We start from the raw sequence: 23,592 nt of genomic DNA on the forward strand, positions 1-23,592 counted from the left end.
CTTGATCCCTTTAGCCTCAATAAATATATCCAACTCTTTCTTGAATATATTTAATGAACTGGCCTCCACCGCCCTCTGTGGCAGAGAATTCCACAGGTTCACCACTCTCTGGGTGAAGAAATTCCTCCTCATTTCAGTCCTAAATGGCTTACCCCTTATCCTTAGACTATGACCCCTGGTTCTGGACTCCCCGGCCATCAGAAACATCCTTCCTGCATCTAGTCTGTCCAGACCTGACAGAATTTTATAGGTTTCGATGAGATCCCCTCTCAATCTTCTAAACTCCAGTGAGTATAAGCCCAATCGACACAATCTCTCCTCATACGTCATTCCTGCCATCCTAGGTATCAGCCTGCACTCCCTCCATGGCAAGACCTTCCTCAGGTAAGGTGACCAAAACTGTACGTTTGTTGCATTTAGCTTTGTCTCTTAGACTGTGCTCACACAATATCTAACCCCAAAAAAGATTGTTTACTTCCGCACCATCTGTGCTTCTCCGATAGTCTCTACCCCGTGGTCTCTTCTCAAAAGAAAACAAAAGAATTGACTATGTCACCATCAGGTTGTGGGGGCTGGGGGTTGTTATAAATCTCATCATCATCAAGAAACTACTCGTGAAATAACGCTGGACGGCCAGCTGGTGGTGCCGTCCAAGGAGTATAAATACTCGGGCGTGGGCCCAGCTTGCTCAGGGACATTTTGTAAGACAAGGAACTAGTGAAGTACAACTAGACCTCCATGTTCTGAAACAAGTTGATTAAAGCCTTGCTTTATACTCAAACCAAGTGCGTAGTGAGTTTTATTATGTCAGGAGTTATGCAAGGTTTTCTGGGGAACAGGAAGTATAGCAGCAAAGGATCGTGTCACTTAACAGCAACAACAACTTTCATTTATATAGCGCCGTTAACGTAGCAAAATGTGTCAAAGCGCTTCACAGTTAGCAAACAAAATTTGGCACCGAGCCACATAAGGAGACATTAGGGCAGATGGAGGTAGGTTTTAAGGAGCATCTTACAGGAGGAAAGAGAGGTAGAGAGGCGGAGAGGTTTAGGTAGGGAATTCCAGAGCTTAGGGCCCAGGTAGCTGAAGACACGGCCGCCAATGGTGGAGCGATTAAAATTGGGGGATGCACAAGAGGCCAGAATTAGAGGAGCACAGATATCTCGGAGGGTTGTAGGGCTGGAGGAGGTTACAGAGATAGGGAGGGGGAGGCGAGGCCATGGAGGGATTTGAAAACAGGGATGAGAATTGTAAAATCGAGGCGTTGCTGGACCAAGAGCCAATGTAGGTCAGCGAGCACAAGAGGGTGAAGGACGAACGGGACTTGGTACGGGTTAGGACACGGGCGGCAGAGTTTTGGACGAGCTGAAGATTACATCGGGTGGAAGGTGGGAGGCCGGCCATGAGTGCGTTGGAATAGTTGGAATCTCGGAGGGTTGCGAGGCTGGAGGAAGTTACAGAGATAGGGAGGGGATTGTGACCAACTGAGGCAAGGCATGCTCGCTGTTGTGAAATGAGAGGGAGCCTCAGTGATGAGCACCTCCCTCTGAAGGATGGGTGGGGGGACTCTTATTATTTGGGGCCATTTCTTTCGACCTTTTGTCGCTGTGCATGTCAGCCGTGGCTCAAGGGATAGCACTCTTGCCTCTGAGCCGGAAGGTTGTGGGTCCGAGTCCCAGTCCAGAGACTTGAGCACAAAAATCTAGGCTGACACTCCCAGTGTGGTACTGAGGGAGTGCTGCACTGTCAGAGGTGCCGTCTTTCGGATGAGATGTTAAACCGAGGCCCCGTCTGAACATAAGAGCATAAAAAATAGGAGCAGGAGTAGGCCATACAGCCCCTCGAGCCTGCTCCACCATTCAACAAGATCATGGCTGATCATCGACCTCAACTCCACTTTCCAGCCCGATCTCCATATCCCTTGATTCCCCTCGAGTCCAAACATCTATCTATTTCAGCCTTGAATATACTAAAGACTCAGCATCCACAGCTCTCTGGGGCAGAGAATTCCAAAGATTCACAACCCTCCGAGTGAAGAAATTCCTCCTCATCTTGGTCTTAAATGGCCGACCCCTTATCCTGAGACTGCCCCCTAGTTCTAGACACTCCAGCCAGGGGGAAACAACCTCTCAGCATCTACCCTGTCAATCCCCCTCAGAATCGTGTATGTTTCAATGAGATCACCTCTCATTCTTCTAAACTCCAGAGAGTATCGGCCCATTCTACACAATCTCTCATCATAGGACAGCCCCCTATTCCCAGGAATCAATCTAGTGAACCTTTGTTGCACTGCCTCCAAGGCAAGTATATCCTTCCTCAGATAAGGAGACCAAAACTGTGCACAGTGCTCCAGGTGTGGTCTCACCAAGGCCCTGTACAATTGTAGCAAGACTCCAACCCCCTTGCAATAAATGTCAACATGCCATTTGCCTTCATTATTGCTTGCTGTACCTGCATGCTAGCTTTCTGTGTTTCTTGCACGAGGACACCCAAATCTCTCTGAACACCAACATTTGAAAGTTTCTCACCGTTTAAAAAATATTCTGTTTTTCTATTCTTCCTACCAAAGTGAATAACCTCACATTTCCCTACATTATCCTCCATCTGCCACCTTACTGCCCACTCACTCAGTCTATCTATATCCCTTTGCAGACTCTTTGGGGGTGAAATTCAGTATCGCCCCATTTGGGACGCGATTATTGGCTGGGCGCAAAGTTTAGCGCCTGCCGCTAATTATCGCCTCCGACTGCAAACTTGGCTTTTATCGCCACTGGCGGTGATTGGAGCGCTAAATCAGACGCTGCACACCTGACTTAAGGCGCAAAGGCCGAGGAGCGAGGCGCTAACTCAGAGCGCGGGCGCAGCGCAGGTGATGTCAGTTAGCGATGGAACACAGACACACTGGCGCCGGACAGTTCTTAAAGGGGAGGGTCGATCTTGCTCTCCAGCCACACCCTGCTCATTGGAGCCTGGAGAAACCTGGGACTACATTTTCCAGCCAAGGACTATGGAGAGGGTGAGAGGACGAGCTCAGCACTTCAGCGAGCAGGCCTTGGAGGCTCTGGTTGGAGCGGTGGAGCGCAGAAGATCTATACTCTTCCCTGAGGGTGGCAGGAGGCCTTTGCCGCGCGAGTACAGAAGAGTGTGGAAAGAGGTGGCTCAGAGCGTCTCCTCCAGGAGCATGGTGACCAGGACCCATGTACAATGTCGAAAAAAGTTCAACGACCTCACTCGGGTCGTCTGGGTGAGTTTTTTTTTCAATACCTCTCCATCTCAACCTCACTCTATGGCCAGAGAGTCTTAAAACCCCAATGCCCAACACTCATCCAATACCTAGGGCCCTCTCATGAAACACAGACGCACATTCCACACTTTGCGTACAGTAAGGGCTATTCAACTATGGGAGGCACATCAGGCAAGACCATGGCTGCTTACATTAAGGGCTATTCAACTATGGGAGGCATATCAGGCAAGACCATGGCTGCTTAAAGTAAGGGCTATTCAATTATGGGAGGCATATCAGGCAAGACCATGGCTGCTTACATTAAGGGCTATTCAACTATGGGAGGCATACCAGGCAAGACCATGGCTGCTTACAGTAAGGGCTATTCAATTATGGGAGGCACATCAGGCAAGACCGTGGCTGTATATTTACTCGAGACGCCATCCTTTTTCTTGCAGGCCAAGCTATCTCATAATAGGAGACAGCAGCAACGGACGGGTGGAGGGCGGCCTCAGCTGCAACCCCTCAGCGATCTTGAGGCGCGCATCCACAGGATTGTGACAAGCCAGGTGATCGGTCCCGTCGCCCCTGGAGAAGCCGACCCCGTTCTGGACCGCAATGGTAAGGTCATCACCTTTTTCTCCTCTCCCCTTCCACTTGTCCCTCACAACACCAGCCTTTGACACTTTCAATCCAACTTACTAAATCGCTGCACTCATTCCTCCCTTACTGCCCCCCTGTCATCACGCTAAAGCCACTCTTGTACCTCCCTGCTTTCAGATGGTGATTCACCAGCTGAGGAGACGGGCCCTCAAGCTGCCAGTGAGAGTGACGCTGAAGGCGAGGAGGAAGAGGAAGCCGGAGCATCAGCGCCACCCTCTCCCGAGGAAGCCCATGCCCACACTGGGGCATTCCCTGGAGGGGAGCAGGGGGGAAGGGTCTGCTGAGGGTGAAGCTCCAGGACCCAGCGGGCTGCAGCAACGCGATGGGGGTAGGGAAGCTCGGGGGCCTTCTCCCCGGAGGGAGAGTAGGCCAGTGAGTCCTGTTGCACTGGACGCAGAGGAGGAGCGGCTCATCGCTGAAATGAACACCCAGGCGGTGCACATGCACACTGAGCTCATGGGTGCAGTGGGAAGGGTGCCCGAATGCATTGAAGCACTGGCAAGGAGTGTGGAGCACTTCGCTGTAGCACAGGCGGATGCCATGCTGAAGCTTAGTGCTGCAATTCAGTCAGTGGCTGCCGTGATCCCATCTCAGACTGCTCTCATGCAGACTCAGATTGAGGTCACGCAAGCACTGACTGCTGCCATTCTCACTGGTTCGGACACATTTCCCTGGGGCTCTCATGGTGCCGCAGCAGGCCAGCAATCTGTGTTCCAGCAGATTGCTCCGGATGCTGAAGTGCTGCCCTGTGGGAGTGCCATTGTGTCGGTCGAGCAGGGAGTTGCTGTCCTCTCTCAAGATGACAGCATTTCTGCTGCCACCACTGTCACTTCCCCATTGCACTTGCCACCGCCTGTAGCCCAGACTGCTGCCGCCCATGCAGAGTTGGTGCAGCCTGCAGCCGGGCCCTCCAGGCCCAGAGCTGGTCGAGGCCGTCCTTCAAGGGCATCTGCAGTCTCAGGTTCTGACAATCAGCAGCCTTCCACCAGCCTTGCTGCAGCCACTGGGGTCCCATTACGGAGGAGCAGTAGGGTGGGAAGGGGGGAAGTGCGCGAGGGAAGGAGATCACCCTCGAAGGGCAAAAAGTAGGAGGTGTGACAAAATGTTGGTCAATTTTTTATTAAGGCCGAGGTTCACGTTCAAACTTTTGTTTAGTGTTTTGGACATTATCTCCAAGTTGTGAGAACCAGTTATGTTAATGAATGATTTTTTGTGTTTGTTTCTAGTAGTTTGTCATGACGAAATGACATACACAGAGTTTGTAAAATAAATAAGTTTTTGTATTCAAAATGTACTTTGGACATGGACTCATTGCTGCCTTGGCCGGCTTAGGGGTTGCGGGTTGGTTTCATTTATGTTGTTCTCCATGGCAGAAGCCATTTCCTCAGCAGGGGCCTAGAAGTGGCTTGCTATCAGCTGTTGACGGACGGCCCTTGCAGTTTCAACATTGTGGTCCTCCCTCCCGCCTTGGTGCTGCTGCTGATCATCCTCCTCCTCTTCCTCCTCCTCCTCCGGTGGTGCTCCAAGGCCTGGTGGCATTGGCTGGGTCCTGAGGATTGCCAGGTTATGCAGCATGCAGCACACAACTATGAAGAGGGAGACTCGCTCAGGCGAGTACTGCAGGGCTCCTCCTGAGTGGTCCAGACAGCGGAACCGTTGCTTGAGCACGCCGATCGTCTGCTCAACGATGTTCCTGGTGGCGAGATGGCTCTCATTGTATCGCAGCTCAGCAGGGGTGTTGGGGTTATGGAGCGGTGTCATCAGCCAGGTGCACAGTGGATAACCCTTGTCCCCGAGGAGCCAACCACTTGGCTGATGCGGTGCCTGGAAAAGTTCTGGCACAGCAGTCTGGCGCAGGATGAATGCATCGCGGCTGCTGCCAGGATAGCGGGCATTGACAGCGAGTACCAGCTATCTGTGGTCACAGACCAACTGGACGTTTAAGGAGTGGAACCCCTTGCGGTTGCGGAGATCCTCTGCATCCTCATGCGGTGCACACAATGCCACATGTGTGCAGTCAATGGCGCCCTGCACCATGGGGAAGCCTGCTATCCTCACAATGCGTTCATGCTGTTTGGCCCGGGTCATCGGGAAAGAGATGTACTGTCGTCTCCTTTTATAGAGAGCATTTGTGACCTGACGGATGCAGCAATGGACCGCGAACTAGGAGATATTGGCGCTGTCCCCAGTAGTTGCTTGAAAGGAGCCGGTAGCATAAAAGTTCAGAGCCACTGTGATCTTCACTGCCACCGACAGATGTCCTGGTCCTCAGTACAGGCTGCAGATCGGGCTGCAGTAGGTGGCAGAGCTCAGTGACCACCTCCTTGCTGAAGCGCAGCCTGCGCAAACACTGCTCCTCAGACAAATTAATGTAGGAGAATTGTTGGTGAAATACCCTGGGAGGGTAAGGTCTCCTGTACAGAGGCCTGTTGGCCCTCCTCCGTCTGGCCATGATTGCCACTCACCCGCTGCGTCTATGTTGCATCCGAATCTGCAGGCGCAGGACGATGCCCCGAATCAGTGCAGCCCCCAGAGTCTCTTGGCAATCAAAGTAAAGGAGGCCAAAATCCAAAAGTACCTGCAAAGTGATGCTCAGTAACCAAAACTACTGCACACAGCGTTGACTCTATGCAGAAGTCTCTCCTCTCTCTCAGAATCTCTCTCTCTGTTAGAGCGAGTGGAGCAAAAATGACTACCACAGAAAAAGCCAGGAAGAGGCTGCCTTTAAATAGCACCCCCCCAGCCCCACACCGACTGGGAAACGTTCCAGTCTCCCTGTCGTTGCTTGCGCCAGGTGGAAAGGAGGGGGGCGCCACTCAATATCCGGTCAGGGGCGCCACAAGGGCGTTGCACGCTCGACTGACATCAAGATCTGCGGGCGCAGGAGATCGGGGCGGTATTGTTTAGCGCCGCCGCAAAATGTCTGGTCAATTTTGCGAGCGGCGCAGACATCACCGCGCCCGGGCGCTAGTTGCTTTGCGCCTCATTAGCGCCCTCTTAAGGCGCTAACGGGAGGGGCAAACCAACCGAATTTTCCCCCTTTGTGTTCTCCCCACAGCTTACTGTCCCACCTAGCCTTGTTTCATCAGCAAACTTGGATACATTATACCCGGTCCATTCATCTAGGTCATTAATATAGATTGTAAATAGTTGAGGCCCCAACACTGATCCTTGTGGCACCCCACTAGTTACAGCCTGCCAACCTGAAAAAGGTCAGTTTATCCCTACTCTCTGTTTTCTGCCCGTTAACCAATCCTCTATCCATGCTACTATATTACCCCCAACCCCATGAGCCCTTATCTTGTGTAATAACCTTTTATGTGGCACCTTATCGAATGCCTTTTGGAAATCCAAATATACTACATCCACTGGTTCCCTTTTATCTACTCTGCTAGTTACATCCTCAAAAAACTCTAATACATTTGTCAAACACAATTTCCCTTTCATAAAACCATGTTGACTCTGCCTAATCATGTTATGATTTTCTAAGTGCCCTGATTCCAGCATTTTCCCGATGACTGAGGTCAGGCTAACTGGCCTGTAGTTCCCTGTTTTCTCTCTCCCTCCTTTCTTGAATAGCGCTGTTACATTTGCTACCTTCCAATCAGCTGGGACCATTCTAGAGTCTAGGGAATTTTGGAAGATCAAAACCAATGCATCCACTATCTCTGCAGGCACCTCTATTTGAACCCTAGGATGTAGGCCGTCAGGTCCAGGGGATTTGTCGGCTTTTACTCCCATTAGTTTCTCTAGTACTTTTCTCTACTTATATTAATTATGTTAAGCTCCGCACCCTCATTAGACCCTTGGTTCCCCACCATTTTTGATATGCTTTTTGTGTCTTCTACTGTGAAAACAGATACAAAATATTTGTTTAACGTTTCTGCCATTTCCTTATTCCCCATAATAATTTCTCCTGTCTCAGCCTCTAAGGGACCAACGTTTACTTTTGCTACTCTCTTCCTTTTTATATACTTGTAGAAGCTCCTACAATCTGTTTTTATATTTCTTGTTAGTGTTTTCTCATATATTTTTTCCCTTTTTATCAATTTTTTGGTCATTCTTTGCTGGTTTCTGAAACTCTCCCAATCCTCAGGCTTATTATTCTTCGCAACATTATAAGCTTCTTCTTTCAATCTAATGCTATCCTTAACTTCTTTAGTTAGCCACGGATGGATCACTTTTCCCATGGAGTTTTTGTTTTTCAATGGAATGTATTTTTGTTGAGAATTATGAAATATTTCTTTATATGCTAGCCACTGCTTATCTACCGCCATACCTTTTAATCTATTTTTCCAATCTACCTTAGCCAACTCACCCTTCATACTTATGTAATTGGCTTGATTTAAGTTTAAGACTCTAGTTTCGGATTTAATGTGAAATTCTATCATATTATGATCACTCTGCCCCAGAGGATCTTTTACTATGAGATTGCTAATCAACCCTGTCTCATTACAGAATTCAAGATTTTAAATAGCCTGTTCCCTGGTTGGTTCCATGACGTACAATAGCAAAATACTGCGGATGCTGGAAATCTGAAATAACAACAGAAAATGCTGGAAACACTCAGCAGGTCAGGCAGCACCGAAGAGAGAGAAACAGAGTCAACGTTTTGGGTCGAGGACCCTTCGTCAGAAGTGGAAAAGGTTAACATAGAAGATAGGAGCAGGAGTAGGCCGTTCGGCCTCTCGAGCCTGCTCCGCCATTCAATGCGATCATGGCTGATCATCCAAATTCAGTACCCGGTCCCTGCCTTCTCCCCATATCCCTTGATCCCTTTAGCCTTAAGAAATATATCCAACTCCTTTTTGAATATATTTAATGAACTGGCCTCCACCGCCTTCTGTGGTAGAGAGTTCCACAGGTTCACCACTCTCTGGGTGAAGAAATTCCTCCTCATTTCTGTCCTAAATGGCCTACCCTTTATCCTTACTGTGTCCCCTGGTTCTGGACTCCCCGACCATTGGGAACATCCTTCCTGCATCTAGTCTGTCCAGTCCTGTTAGAATTTTATAAGTTTCAATGAGATCACCTCTCATTCTTCTAAACTCCAGCGAGTACAAGCCCAATCGACCCAATCTCTCCTCATATGTCATTCCTGCCATCCCAGGTATCAGCCTAAAGAGAGATTTTTAAGCAGGGACAGGGAGGAGGGATGGAAAGGACAAAGGGAAGGTCTGTGATAGGCTGGAAGGCAGGAGAGATTGACTGTAGGAAACTGTCCAGAATGCATTCCATGAACTCGTCCTTCAGACGATCTTTGCCAATTTGATTTGCCCTGGAAGATTAAAGTCCCCCCCCACCCCGTAAAAGTTCCAATATTTATCCCTCAACCAACATCAGATTATCCGGTCATTGTCACGTTGCTGTTTGTGGGAGCTTGCTGTGCGGAAATTGGCTGCCGCGTTTCCTACATTACAACAGCGACTACGCTTCGAAATGTACTTTATTGGCTGACGACACAAAGCTGGGTGGGCGTGGGTGCTGTGAGGAGGATGCCGAGAAACTCCAGTATGATTTGGACAGGTTGGGTAATTGGGCAGAAGCATGGCAGATGCAGTATAATGTGGATAAATGCGAGGTTATCCACTTTGGTGGCAAAAACAGGGGGGAAATTATTATCTGAACGGCAATAGATTGGGAGAAGGGGAAGTGCAACGAGACCTGGGTGTCCTTGTGCACCAGTCGCTGAAGGTAAGCATGCAGGTGCAGCAGGCGGTTAAGAAGGCAAATGGTATGTTGGCCTTTATAGCGAGAGGGTTCGAGTACAGGAACAAGGATGTCTTGCTGCAGTTGTACAGGGCCTTGGTGAGACCACACCTTGAGTATTGTGTGCAGTTTTGGTTGCCTTATCTGAGGAAGGCTGTTCTTGCCATGGAAGGAGTACAGCGAAGATTCACCTGACTGATACCTGGGATGGCAGGAATGACGTATGAGGAGAGATTGGGTCGATTGGGCTTATACTCGCTGGAGTTTAGAAGAATGAGAGGGGATCTCATTGAAACTTATAAAATTCTAACAGGACTAGACAGACTAGATGCAGGAAGGATGTTCCCGATGGCGGGGGAGTCCAGAACCAGGGGTCACAGTCTAAGGATAAGGGGTAAGCCATTTAGGACAGAGATGAGGAGGAATTTCTTCACCCAGAGAGTGGTGAACCTGTGGAATTCTCTACCAAAGAAGGCAGTTGAGGCCAATTCATTAAATATATTCAAGAAGGAGTTAGATATATTTCTTAAGGCTAAAGGGATCAAGGGATATGGGGAGAAGGCAGGGACAGGGTACTGAGTTTGGATGATCAGCCATGATCTCATTAAATGGCGGAGCAGGCTCAAGGGGCCGAATGGCCTACTCCTGCTCCTATCCTCTATGTTTCTATGTTTCTAAAATGCGTGTTTTTTTTTGGGCAGTGCATGTTTTTTTGTCTCTTTTCCCCCAAATGTGATTTCCGGCCTCCAGTCGACTCTTTCCCTCCTCCCACCGACTGGTGCCAGACCCGACCAATCAGCGGCGGCCCGCCGGGCAGCCGCGCGCCCTGATTGGGCGTTACTGACGTCAATCATCCCGCCATGGGGGGAGGGGGCGGGGCGTCTCCGATTCGGGTTCCGATTGGTTGGCAGCCCCGTCGATCATTCCAGATCGACCAATACCAGCGGCGAGCGGGCGGGGGGCCGGGGTATCGACTCCCCGAGTTTGAGGAGAAAAAAACTCCGATTAAATAAAAAAAATTAATTAAATTCGGGTCAGTTTAAACCCGAGAAGCCAGGAATTCTCGCACCGACCCTCCCATCGATTAATCAGGTAAAATAGCTGCCGATACCGATCCGATTAGAGTCGGGATTATTAGAATAATCGGAGCGATTTTTCGTTCCCCCCTCCCCCGTCTTGAGAGGGAAAAAAAAATCAGCTCGATTAATCGGGAACTAATCGATACGGCGCCGATACCCGGCCGATACGGGGGCGGTTGCCGGGTCCGGAATCGGGGCGAATTTTTAAACCAAACTGGTCGGTGCGAAAACCCGAGGTCGGGGGTTTAAAATCGATTTATCGCGATTAATGTGCCGACGCCGAAAACGATTAGAGCGTTTTAAAACAAATCGAAAAGATAACATTCGACGTCAAATTGGGATCCGCGATGTTTTTACCTGCTAAAAAAAGCCTCAGTTTGAGAATAATCGATATAATCGATTAGGGTGGGGGAGGGAAAGGAACAGAAACAACGATTTGCAGATTGCAGTCAAGATGGGGGGGATTGGGGGGGCACAATGATATCTGATGTGTGAGGAAGGGATGCAAGAATTAATAATTAAAAACCACAATAAAATGTTCAAATTTGCTTCGATTGGAGATGTGTTGGGAAAATTATTTCTGGGGTTGCTGCAGTTGTGTCCCGGCATCATTGGTTTATGAAGGGCGCGATTTGACCACTCGGCGATGGGTCGGTCGGTCGGTCGGAAACAATCTGAGGGGTTCGTGTTGAGACCCGAACCTGAGATCCTCCCCGCCCCGTCCATTATTTGTACGCTTTTCTCGTTCGCGTACGACACGGGAAGAACGACCCCTTGAGATAGGATCGTAGAAATTCACGGCACAGGAGGAGGCCATTCGGCCCATCGTGTCCGCGCCAGCCGACAAAGCTGTCCAGCCTAATCCCACTTTCCCGCTCTTGGTCCGTAGCCCTGCAGGTTACCGCACTTCAAGTGCACATCCAAGTACTTTTTAAATGCGATGAGGGTTTCTGCCTCTACCACCCTTTCAGGCAGTGAGTTCCAGACCCCCACCGCCCCCTGGGTGAAAAAAATTCTCCTCAAATCCCCTTTACAACGGTGACTACACTCCATAATATGATTGAATTTTACATTAAGTTTGAGATTGATGTAGACCAATCTGAAACGAAGGTCTTCAATCTAAACAGAGGAAACTACAAGGGTATGAGGGACAAGTTGGCCATGGTAGATTGGGAGACTACACTAAAAGGTATGAAGGTGGACATACAATGCCTAACATTCAGGGAAATAATGCATAATTTGCAACAAACATATATTCCTCTAGGGCATAAAAACCCAAAAGGAAAAGTGAGCCAGCCATGGCTATCAAAATAAATTAAAGCTAGTATTAAGTCAAAGGAGGGAGCCTATAAAGTTGCCAGAAAAAGCAGTCAGCCTGAGGATTGGGATCTTTTTAGAAATCAGCAAAGGGGGACCAAGAAATTGATAAAGAAAGGGAAAATGCAATATGAGCACAAACTAGCGAAAAATATAAAAACAGATTGTAAAAGCTTCTATAGGTATGTGAAAAGGAAAAGACTGGCGAAGGTAAATGTAGGTCCTTTACAGTCAGAGACAGGAGAATTTATAATGGGGAATGAGGAAATAGCAGGGAAATTAAATAAATACTTCGTTGCTGTCTTCACGGAGGCAGGAGTACAGCGAAGATTCACCTGACTGATACCTGGGATGGCAGGAATGACGTATGAGGAGAGATTGGGTCGATTGGGCTTATACTCGCTGGAGTTTAGAAGAATGAGAGGGGATCTCATTGAAACTTATAAAATTCTAACAGGCGAGAATGAGGAACTTAAGGAAATTATTATTAGTAAAAAAAGAGTACTAGCAAAATTAATGGGACTAAAAGTCGATAAATCCCAAGGACCGGATGACCTACATCCTAGGGTTTTGAAAGAGGTGGCCATTGGGATAGTGGACGCATTGGTTGTCATCTTCCAAAATTCTATAGATTCTAGAACGGTTCCTGCAGATTGGAGGATAGCAAATGTAACCTCGCTATTTAAGAAAGGAGGGAGAGAGAAAACGGGGAACTACAGACCTGTTAGCCTCACATCAGTAGTTGGGAAAATGCTGGAATATATTATAAAGGATGCAATAACTGGGCACTTAGAAACTAATAGTAAGATTGGGCAGAGTCAACATGGATTTATGAAAGGGAAATCCTGTTTGACAAACCTATTGGAGTTCTTTGAGGATGTGACTAGTGGAGTAGACAAAGGGGAACCGGTAGATGTGCATTTGGATTTTCAGAAGGCCTTCGATAAGGACCCACACAACAGGTTGGTGAACAAAATTAGGGTGCATGGAATTGGGGGTAATATACTAGCATGGATTGAGAATTTGTTAACAGACATAAAACAAAGAGTAGAGATAAACTGGTCTTTTTCAGGATGGCAGGCTGTGACTAGTGGGGTACCGCAAGTATCGGTGCTTGGGCCCCAGCTATTCACAATCTATATCAGTGATTTGGATGAGGGGACTAAATGTAACATTTCCAAATTTACTGATGATACAAAGCTAGGTGGCAGTGTCAGTTGTGAAGAGGATGTGAAGAGGCTTCAAGAGGATCTCGACAGGCTCAATGAGTGAGCAGAACATGGCAGATGGAATGTAATGTGGATAAATGTGAAGTGGATAAATGTGACGTTATCCAGTTTGGTAGAAAAAACAGAAAGGCAGAGTATTTCCTAAATGGTGAAAGATTGGGGCATGCAGATGCTCAAAGGGATCTGGGTGTCCTTGTACATGAGTCACTGAAAGTGAATGTGCAGGTGCAGCAAGACATTCGGAAGGCAAATGGTATGCTGGCCTTCATTACAAGAGGATTTGAGTGCAGGAGTAAAGAAGTCTTACTCCAATTATATAGGGCCTTGGTGAGACCACACCTGGAGTACTGTATACAATTTTGGTCTCCTTACCTAAGGAAGGATATACTTGCCATAGAGGGAGTGCAACGAAGGTTCACAAGATTGATTCCTGGGATGGCGGGACTGTCGTATGAGAAGAGATTGAGTAAACCAGGCCTGTATTCTCTTGAATTCAGAAGAATGAGAGGGGATCTCATTGAAGCATACAAAATTATTACAGGGTTTGATAGGGTGGATGCTGGGAGAATGTTTCCCTTGGCTGGGGAATCTAGAACCAGGGGCCACAGCCTCAGGATAAAGGGTAGGCCATTCAGGACTGAGATGAGAAGAAATTTCTTCACACAGAGGCTGGTGAATCTTTGTAATTCTCTACCCCAGAGGGCTGTGGAGGCTCAGTCATTGGGTATATTCAAAACAGAAGTCGATAGATTTCTGACTAGTAAGGGCATCAAGGGATATGGCGATAGGGCCAGTGAATGGAGTTGAGGCAGAAGATCAGCCACGATCTCATTGAATGGCGGAGCAGGCTCGAAGGGCCGAATGGCCGACTCCTCCTATTTCTTATGTTCTTATGTAAAAGTACTTCATTGGCTGTAAAGCACTTTGCGACATCTGGAGGTCGTGAAAGGCGCTATAGAAATGTAAGTCTTTCTACTCCTTCTAGACTTGACTATTCCAACGCACTTCTGGCTGGTCTCCCACATTCCACCCTACGTAAACTTGAGGTCATCCAAAACTCGGCTGCCCGTGTCCTAACTCGCACCAAGTCCCGTCCCCCCATCACCCCTGTGCTCGCTGACCTACATTGGCTCCCGGTTAAGCAGCGCCTCGATTTTCAAAATTCTCACCCTTGTTTTCAAATCCATCCATGGCCTCGCCCCTCCCTATCTCTGTAATCTCCTTCAGCCCCACAACCCCCCCGAGATCTCTGCGCTCCTCTAATTCTGCCCTCTTGAGCATCCCTGATTATAATCGACCAACCTTTGGTGGCCGTGCCTTCTGTTGCCTGGGCCCTAAGCTCTGAATTTCCCTGCCTAAACCTCTCCGCCTCGCTACCTCTTCTCTCCACTTTAAGACGCTCCTTAAAACCTACCTCTTCGACCAAGCTTTTGGTCACCTGCCCTAATTTCTCCTTATGTGGATCGGTGTCAAATTTTTTGACTTAAAATACTCCTGTGCAGCGCCGTGGGACGTTTTACTACGTTAAAGGCGCTATATAAATACAAGTTGTTGTTGTTGTACCAAGTAGTTTAAATCTATGCCCCCTGGTTATTGACCTCTCTGCTAAGGGAAATAGGTCTTTCCTATCCACTCGATCTAGGCCCCTCATAATTTTATACACCTCCATCAAGTCTCCCCTCCTCCTCTGCTCCAAAGAGATGTTGTAGAATAAATTCGCCTAGGTTAGAATAAAGTCAGCAATGATTAAGACGACACAAGCATTGAATAAAACATTGCACAAAAGTGTGACAGGAAGGGAGTGTTACAGGAAGACTTTTTATTTCTGGGCCACTTTCTGTTAGTTGCCCTTGTCCTCTTGCCTGCCCCCCCCCCCCCCACAGTCGTTACCTTGCTTGGTGGTAACTGTCAAGCGGGTTGGGAAGCATTCGGGCTGTACAGGTGAGGGAACGGGTGGGCCAGGTAGCACTCGACATCAGCAGTCACCGGCACCCCCACATCCAGACATAGGTGACCATTTTGGAGTCAAAGTCAAGTGTCTGAAAGAAAGCCTTGCATTTCTATAGCGCCATTCATGACCACCGGACGCCCCAAAGCACTTTACAGCCAATGAAGCACTTTCTGAAGTGGAGTCACTGTTGTAATGTAGGGAAACGCGGCAGCCAATTTGCGCACAGCAAGCTCCCACAAACAGCAATGTGATAATGACCAGATCATCTGTTTTAGTGATATTGATTGAGGGATAAATATTGGCCCCAGGACACCGGGGCGAACTCCCCCTGCTTTTCTTTGAAATAGTGGCTGTGGGATCTTTTACGTCCACCTGAGAGGGCAGACGGGGCCTCGGTTTAGCGTCTCATCCGAAAGACGGCACCTCCGACAGTGCGGCGCTCCCTCAGTACCGCACTGGAGTGTCAGCCTAGATTTTTGTGCTCAAGTCTCAGGAGTGGGACTTGAACCCACAATCTTCTGGCCCTTGATGGAGGTTAGGCTTCAGGACAAAACTTAATACAAGCAGTCCCAATAAAATTTTGGTCATTAAAATATATTTTTGTAAATTATTTTAAGTATGTACATGTTTATTATGTTATAAATAATATGTAGTCCGAAAGCTAAGGAATAAAGATGGCTATCGATAAGTATTTGGAGAGATTGCATTGGTTCCCTTGCTGTTGGTAGCCATTTTCTGATTGCCGATTCCTGATTGGTTTCCTCCTTCTGTCTTTCCTTCTTTTTCCTTCTTGCTTATTCATATCTTCTGTAGCCATTTAGTTGTAATTTGATGCTGTTTTCCGAATATTGAATTTGATCCATTGAGGTGCAAGTGTGACAAACCTTGCGTGTCAACACAGGCAAGTGCTAGCTGCAAAGCTTTTACATATATACTTAGACCAGACTTGTGCATTTACATATAGGGCTGCATTATGTAGAAGAATAATGTAGAACTGGAGGTACATCACCAATCTGTTAACAGAGAGCTAAAGGTGCATTGCCAACAAGATATCGCAGAGTTGGAAGGGCATTATGAGATAATAAATAACGAATGGTGCATTATGTACAAGATAACAAGACAACATAGTGCACAATTAACAATGCAACAGAGCTATGCGTATAATGTAGAGCTCATGGTGATTACAGATCAAATATGCAGAACTGAAGGTGCATTGCCAACCGGATAATGGAGGTAGGAGTGCATTATGTATAAGATAACAAAGAGATGGGGATGCATTATGTATGGATAATGGCGAGCTAGGGGAGCACTACATCTACAACGGTGCAGAGGTAGCAGTGTGGTATGTCGAGGGAGTGTGTTCATAAGAACATAAGAAATAGGAGCAGGAGTAGGCCATTTGGCCCTTCGAGCCTGCGCCGCCATTCAATGAGATCATGGCTGATCTTCTGCCTCAACTCCATTCACCGGCCCTATCGCCATATCCCTTGATGCCCTTACTAGTCAGAAATCTATCGACTTCTGTTTTGAATATACCCAATGACTGAGCCTCCACAGCCCTCTGGGGTAGAGAATTACAAAGATTCACCACCCTCTGTGTGAAGAAATTTCTTCTCATCTCAGTCCTGAATGGCCTACCCTTTATCCTGAGGCTGTGTCCCCTGGTTCTAGATTCCCCAGCCAAGGGAAACATTCTCCCAGCATCCACCCTATCAAACCCTGTAATAATTTTGTATGCTTCAATGAGATCCCCCCTCATTCTTCTGAATTCAAGAGATTACAGGCCTAGTTTACTCAATCTCTTCTCATACGACAGTCCTGCCATCCCAGGAATCAATCTCGTGAACCTTCGTTGCACTCCCTCTATGGCAAGTATATCCTTCCTTAGGTAAGGAGATCAAAATTGTATACAGTACTCCAGGTGTGGTCTCACCAAGGGCCTATATAATTGGAGTAAGACTTCTTTACTCCTGTATTCAAATCCTCTTGTAATGAAGGCCAGCATACCATCTGCCTTCCTAATGGCTTGCTGCACCTGCACATTCACTTTCAGTGACTCATGTACAAGGACACCCAGATCCCTTTGAACATCTGCATTCCCCAATCTTTCACCATTTAGGAAATACTCTGCCTTTCTGTTTTTCTACCAAAGTGGATAACTTCACATTTATCCACATTATAATCCATCTGCCATGTTCTCGCCCACTCACTGAGCCTGTCGAGATCCCCTTGAAGCCTCTTCAGATCCTCTTCACAACTGACACTGCCACCTAGCTTTGTATCATCAGCAAATTTGGAAATGTTACATTTAGTCCCCTCATCCAAATCCTTGATAGAGATTGTGAATAGCTGGGGCCCAAGCACCGATCCTTGCGGTACCCCACTAGTCACAGCCTGCCATCTTGAAAAAGACCCGTTTATCCCTACTCTTTGTTTTCTGTCTGTTAATCAATTCTCAATCCATGCTAGTATATTACCCCCAGTTCCATGTGCCCTAATTTTGTTCACCAACCTCTTGTGTGGGATTTTATCGAAGGCCTCCTGAAAATCCAAATATACCACATCTACTGGTTCCCCTTTGTCTACTCCACTAGTTACATTCTCAAAGAACTCCAATAGGTTTGTCAAACAGGATTTCCCTTTCATAAATCCATGTTGACTCTGCCCAATCTTACTATTAGTTTCTAAGTGCCCAGTTATTGCATCCTTTATAATAGATTCCAGCATTTTCCCAACTACTGATGTGAGGCTAACAGGTCTGTAGTTTCCCGTTTTCTCTCTCCCTCCTTTCTTAAATAGCGGGGTTACATTTGCTATCCTCCAATCTGCAGGAACCGTTATAGAATTTTGGAAGATGACAACCAAAGCGTCCACTATCCCAATGGCCACCTCTTTCAAAACCCTAGGATGTAGGTCATCCGGTCCTTGAGATTTATCGACTTTTAGTCCCATTAATTTTGCTAGTACTGTTTTTTTACTAATAATAATTTCTTTAAGTTCCTCATTCTCGCCACACCCTTGGTTTTCTTGTATTTCTGGGAGGTTTTTTGTGTCTTCCTCCGTGAAGACAGCAACAAAGTATTTATTTAATTTTCCAGCCATTTCCTCATTCCCCATTATAAATTCTCCCATCTCTGACTGTAAAGGACCTACATTTACCTTCGCCAGTCTTTTCCTTTTCACATACGGATAGAAGCTGTTGCAATCCGTTTTTATATTTTTCGCTAGCTTGTGCTCATATTCCATTTTCCCTTTCTTTATCAATTTCTTGGTCCCCCTTTGCTGATTTCTAAAAAGATCCCAATCCTCAGGCTGACCACTTTTTCTGGCAACTTTCTGAGCTTCCTCCTTTGACTTAATACTAGCTTTAATTTCTTTTGTTCGAGCAGTAACACACTGGATGGAAAGAACAGAAACCTGCACACCAGTGAGGGGTGTTTGGGCCTTTTCCCGAAGGGGGAGTAACATTGGGGTGGTTGGTAGGGAAGATCCTTTCTGTAAGGATGAAGATCCAATGATACACAGTTCCCCCAGCTCCGCAGGGCAGCATTATGCAGTTGAACATGGCCATCTAGTGGAGGGAGCAAGCCTGTTTAAGAAGCAGATACAGGAAACTTTGTGATATCCGGCACCGACGGGACCGGCGTGTTGCCGATCTATCAAAACTGCCGGACATACAAAGTTAATGTTGAAGCATACGGAGGTTTTCATCTCCGTATCTGACAACAAACACTGTTGCTTAGCAACAGCTTCTAAAGAGTCAGCTGCAGCTGCAAGCATCTCTAGCTGAAGCTGTTGCTATAGCTACAGACCTTGCAGTGGCTGACTGGGGGGGAAAAAAAAGAACGAGATCTAAAAAAAACTTACAGAAAACGGCTCCTGATTTTTGCCGTTCGATCGAGTATTCCGGACATACAACCTCCGGATAAACCAAAGTTTCCTGTATTCTGGCCCATCAGTGAGGAAGTCTTGGGGACCCCGTTCAGCTTATCAATGGGGAAGACCCTCGTAGCTGCCTTTGGTAATGTGGTGACTCCAAGGCCCAGAATCCCAACTTCAAATGCACGCTGATGTTTGTTTTACCTCCTCTGCAGCCATAGTCAAATTGGGCAGGTAGGACTGTGTGTGGTAATGTATCAGATCATATTCTGTGGTACCATGGTTTGCACCCTGTATGAAGAGTACATAAAACTCTTATGGAGGCTTGGTATCCAGAGGTCACAGATTTAAGGAAATTGGCAAAAGAACCAGAATCGAGAGGAGGAGAATTTTATTTTACACAGTGAGTTGAGATACAGATCAGCCATGATCTAATTGAATGGCGGAACAGGCTCGAGGGGTTGAATGGCCTAATTCTGCTCCTCTTTAGCAGAATTTTTATCGCCTGGTGCGATGCTCAGTCACATTGGTGGAGGTAATCCTCATACGGAGACTGATGACTTTTGTTGGAAAGATGGCGACCTGTCCTGTTGACTGTTCAGGCCAGAGAAGGGGTGGTGAGCCCTCAATTCGCAGGTTCAAAATAGCCCACATGGGATCAGCAGGCTGCTGCTGTTCATGACTTTCAGTTTCATATTTTTTTTAACTCGTTCTGGGATGTGGGCGTCGCTGGCAAGGCCAGCATTTATTGCCCATCTCTAATTGCCCCTCGAGAAGGTGGTGGTGAGCTACCTTCTTGAACCGCTGCAGTCTGTGTGGTGAAGGTGCTCCCACAGTGCTGTTAGGGAGGGAGTTCCAGGATTTTGACCCACCAACGATGAAGGAACAGCGATATCTTTCCACGTCAGGCTGGTGTGTGACTTAGAAGGGAACTTGGAGGTGGTGGTGTTCCCATGCGCCTGCTGCCCTTGTCCTTCTAGGTGGAAGAGGTCGCGGGTTTGGGAGGTACTGCCGAAGAAGCCTTGGCGAGTTGCTGCAGTACATCTTGTAGATGGTACACACTGCAGCCACGGTGCGCCGGTGGTGGAGGGAGTGAATGTTTAAGGTGGTGGATGAGGTGCCAATCAAGCGGGCTGCTTTGTCCTGGATGGTGTCGAGCTTCTTGAGTGTTGTTGGAGCTGCACTCATCCAGGCAAGTGGAGAGTATTCCATCACACTCCTTACTTGTGCCTTGTAGATGGTGGAAAGGCTTTGGGGAGTCAGGAGGTGAGACACTCACCGCAGAATACCCAGCCTCTGACCTGCTCTTGTAGCCACAGTATTTTTGTGGCTGGTCCAGTTAAGTTTCTGGTCAATGGTGACCCCCAGGATGTTGATGGTGGGGGATTCGGCGATGGTAATACCATTGAATGTCCAGGGGAGGTGGTTAGACGCTTGTTTGATGGCGATAGTAATTGCCTGGCACTTGTGTGGCACGAATGTTACTTGCCACTTATCAGCCCAAGCCTGAATGTCGTCCAGGTCTTGCTGCATGCGGGCATGGACTGCTTCATTATCTGAGGAGTTGCGAATGGAACTGAACACTGTGCAGTCATCAGCGAACATCCCCACTTCTGACCTTGTGATGGAGGGAAGGTCATTGATGAAGCAGCTGAAGATAGTTGGGCCTATTCAGGCGATCTAAGGCTGGTGTTTGTACCAGATGACACCCCCACTGCTCAACATCTTGAGTGATCCGCTGTGAGATATTCCCACTATTGACACTGATATCCTGTAGCTTGACCATGTCCTTGTATCTCAACATCAGAACAGTAGTAGGTCATTCAGGCCCTCGAGCCTGTTCCGCCATTCAGTTAGATCATGGCTGATCTGTATCTTAACCCCACCTACCCACCTTGGTTCCATAACTCTTAATACTCTTGCCTAACAAAAAACAATCAGACTTTAAATTTTCAATTGATCCCCAATCTTAACAGCTTTTTGCAGGAGAGAGTTCCAGATTTTCACAACCCTTTGTGTGAAGAAGTGCTTCCTGACATCACCCCTGAACGGCCTGGCTGTAATTTTAAAGTTACACCCCGCCTTGTTCTGGACTCCCCCCACCAGAGGAAATAGTTTTTCTCTATCTACCCAATCAACTCCTTCGATCATGTTAAACACCTCAATTAGATCACCTCTCACTCTGCTTCCATTCCAAGCTCTCTCTCCGAGGCCCTTTTGTTTTGGCATTCTGGAGTCTGCTAGGATGCATCAGCTTGTGTGTTCAGCCGTGGCTTTAGTGGGGCCGCACGCTCACCTGGGTCAGAGACCTCGAGCGCAGAATCTAGGCATGACACCTCAGTGCAGTACTGAGGGAGTGCTGCACCGTCGGAGAGGCCGTCTTTCGGATGAGATGTTAAAGAGATCCCACGGCACTTCGAAGAAAAGCAGGAGGGTCCACCCTGGAGTCCCGGCCAGCTTTTATCATGCAAAACAACATCACCAACTGGTCGTTATCTCATTGCTGTCTGTGGGAGCTTGCTGTGCGCAGATTGGCTGCCGCGTTTCCTACAACAGTGACAGCACTTGAAAAAGTACTTCATTGGCTGTAAAGCGCTTTGGAGTCCGTCAAGAGTAAACTGGGCCTGTTCCTGGCTGGGGTGGAGATCACCTCTTACAGAAGGTAAGTACTGCAGGAAATACAGGGACAGAGTGACCTCCTGGATGAGTTTCGATCGCCTAGATGGGTCGGAGAGGAATTTCTCAGTTTTTTTTCTCCCAAATTGGCCATTGGATTTTTTATCTGGTTTTTCGCCTCTCCCGCGAGATCACATGGGTTCGGGTGGGATGGAGAGTGAAAGTAGATTTGAGGTTAGGATCAGATCCGCCATGATCTTATTAAATGGCGGAACAGGCTCGAGGGGCCGATTGGCCTACTCCTCCTATTTCTTATGTTCTTATGGGACGTCCTGAGGTGAAAGGCGCTATAGAAATGCAAGTCTTTTTTTTGTTGCAGCTCCACAGGCGACGACCTTGATCCCTGCTGGGTAAAAGTTCAAGGGTCACAGTGCGGGATGTGGCCAAGGCTGCAGAGAGCAGGAGCGAAGATGAAATATATCTGGGCCGGGGGGGGGGTTTTAAAACTGTAAGGTGATTGTAGGAGACGAAGGGAGGAAAGGATGGGTTAGAGAGGAGGCAAAGGATTGTAACACAGTGAGGAGCCTTCGGGAGTGACCGCAGTCAGTTGATGCTCAGTCTGCAGCTCAAAGCCACTTTCACGCTGTCTTGTGCAGCCTCCCGATTAACACAAGGTCATTCTAATAATTGAACAGGAATTCAAAGTAGCGTAATTTCCCGTCAGTCAGTAAGCAGATCTTGCACATCACACCAGCTCACTACAGATTAGACGAGGGGCATCGACGCATCAGGTAGGATAGTTATTTCTCGAAATACGGACACTATCTTCGTGAGGAAACAGATCAGTCTTTCCATTACCTGCAACCCCTGGTACTTAAATCACAGAGAGGCTAATCACAAATTCAATTAACAGCCAAGCTAATATAGAACCACGGTACTCTCGCACTACCCCGCTGTACCGCCCCCCCCGACCGCTCAAACTAGCCCACTGTACCGCCCCCCTGCTCACTCAAACTAGCCCACTGTACTGCCCCCCTGCTCACTCAAACTACCCCGCTGTACCGCCCTCCCTGCCCGCTCAAACTAGCCCACTGTACCGCCCCCCCTGCTCACTCAAACTACCCCGCTGTACCGCCCCCCCTGCTCACTCAAACTACCCCGCTGTACCGCCCCCCTGCTCGCTCACACTAGCCCGCTGTACCGTCCCCCCTGCTCGCTCAAACTACCCCGCTGTACCGCCCCCCCTGCTCGCTCAAACTAGCCTGCTGTACCGCCCCCCCCCCGCTCACTCAAACTACCCCGCTGTACCGCCCCCCTGCTCGCTCACACTAGCCCGCTGTACCGTCCCCCCTGCTCGCTCAAACTACCCCGCTGTACCGCCCTCCCTGCCAGCTCAAACTACCCCGCTGTACCGCCCCCCCTGCTCGCTCACACTAGCCCGCTGTACCGTCCCCCCTGCTCGCTCACACTAGCCCGCTGTACCGCCCCCCCCCGACCGCTCAAACTACCCCACTGTACCGCCCCCCCGCCCGCTCAAACTACCCCGCTGTACCGCCCCCCCTGCTCACTCACACTACCCCGCTGTGCCGCCCCCCCGCCCGCTCAAACTACCCCGCTGTACCGCCCCCCCTGCTCGCTCACACTAGCCCGCTGTACCGTCCCCCCTGCTCGCTCACACTAGCCCGCTGTACCGCCCTCCCTGCCAGCTCAAACTACCCCGCTGTACCGCCCCCCCTGCTCGCTCACACTAGCCCGCTGTACCGTCCCCCCTGCTCGCTCACACTAGCCCGCTGTACCGCCCCCCCTGCTCACACACTGCCCCCCCTCACTGCCCCCCTAATTGCCCCCCTGACTCCCCCCTAATTGCCACCCTCACTGCCCCCCTCACTGCCCCATAACTGCCCCCCCCTCACTTCACTCACACTC

The 23,592-nt window shown here is 48.5% G+C and overlaps 1 protein-coding gene across 1 annotated transcript in view; it reads left to right on the forward strand.

Annotated features, from left to right (window-relative positions):
- Positions 1-10,512: 10,512 nt before the first annotated feature.
- LOC147099520 (E3 SUMO-protein ligase ZBED1-like) overlaps positions 10,513-23,592 on the forward strand; it is a 36,623-nt gene continuing 23,543 nt past the window's right edge. The window contains exon 1 of the mRNA XM_085969745.1: positions 10,513-10,687. The gene's annotated coding sequence lies outside the window, so the exon portion shown is untranslated. The remainder of the gene's footprint in view (positions 10,688-23,592) is intronic.

This window comes from Somniosus microcephalus, chromosome 28 (genome assembly GCF_052327205.1).
Source record: "Somniosus microcephalus isolate GS21.2 chromosome 28, FLI_Smic_1.0, whole genome shotgun sequence".
NCBI classification, from domain to species: Eukaryota; Metazoa; Chordata; class Chondrichthyes; order Squaliformes; family Somniosidae; genus Somniosus; species Somniosus microcephalus.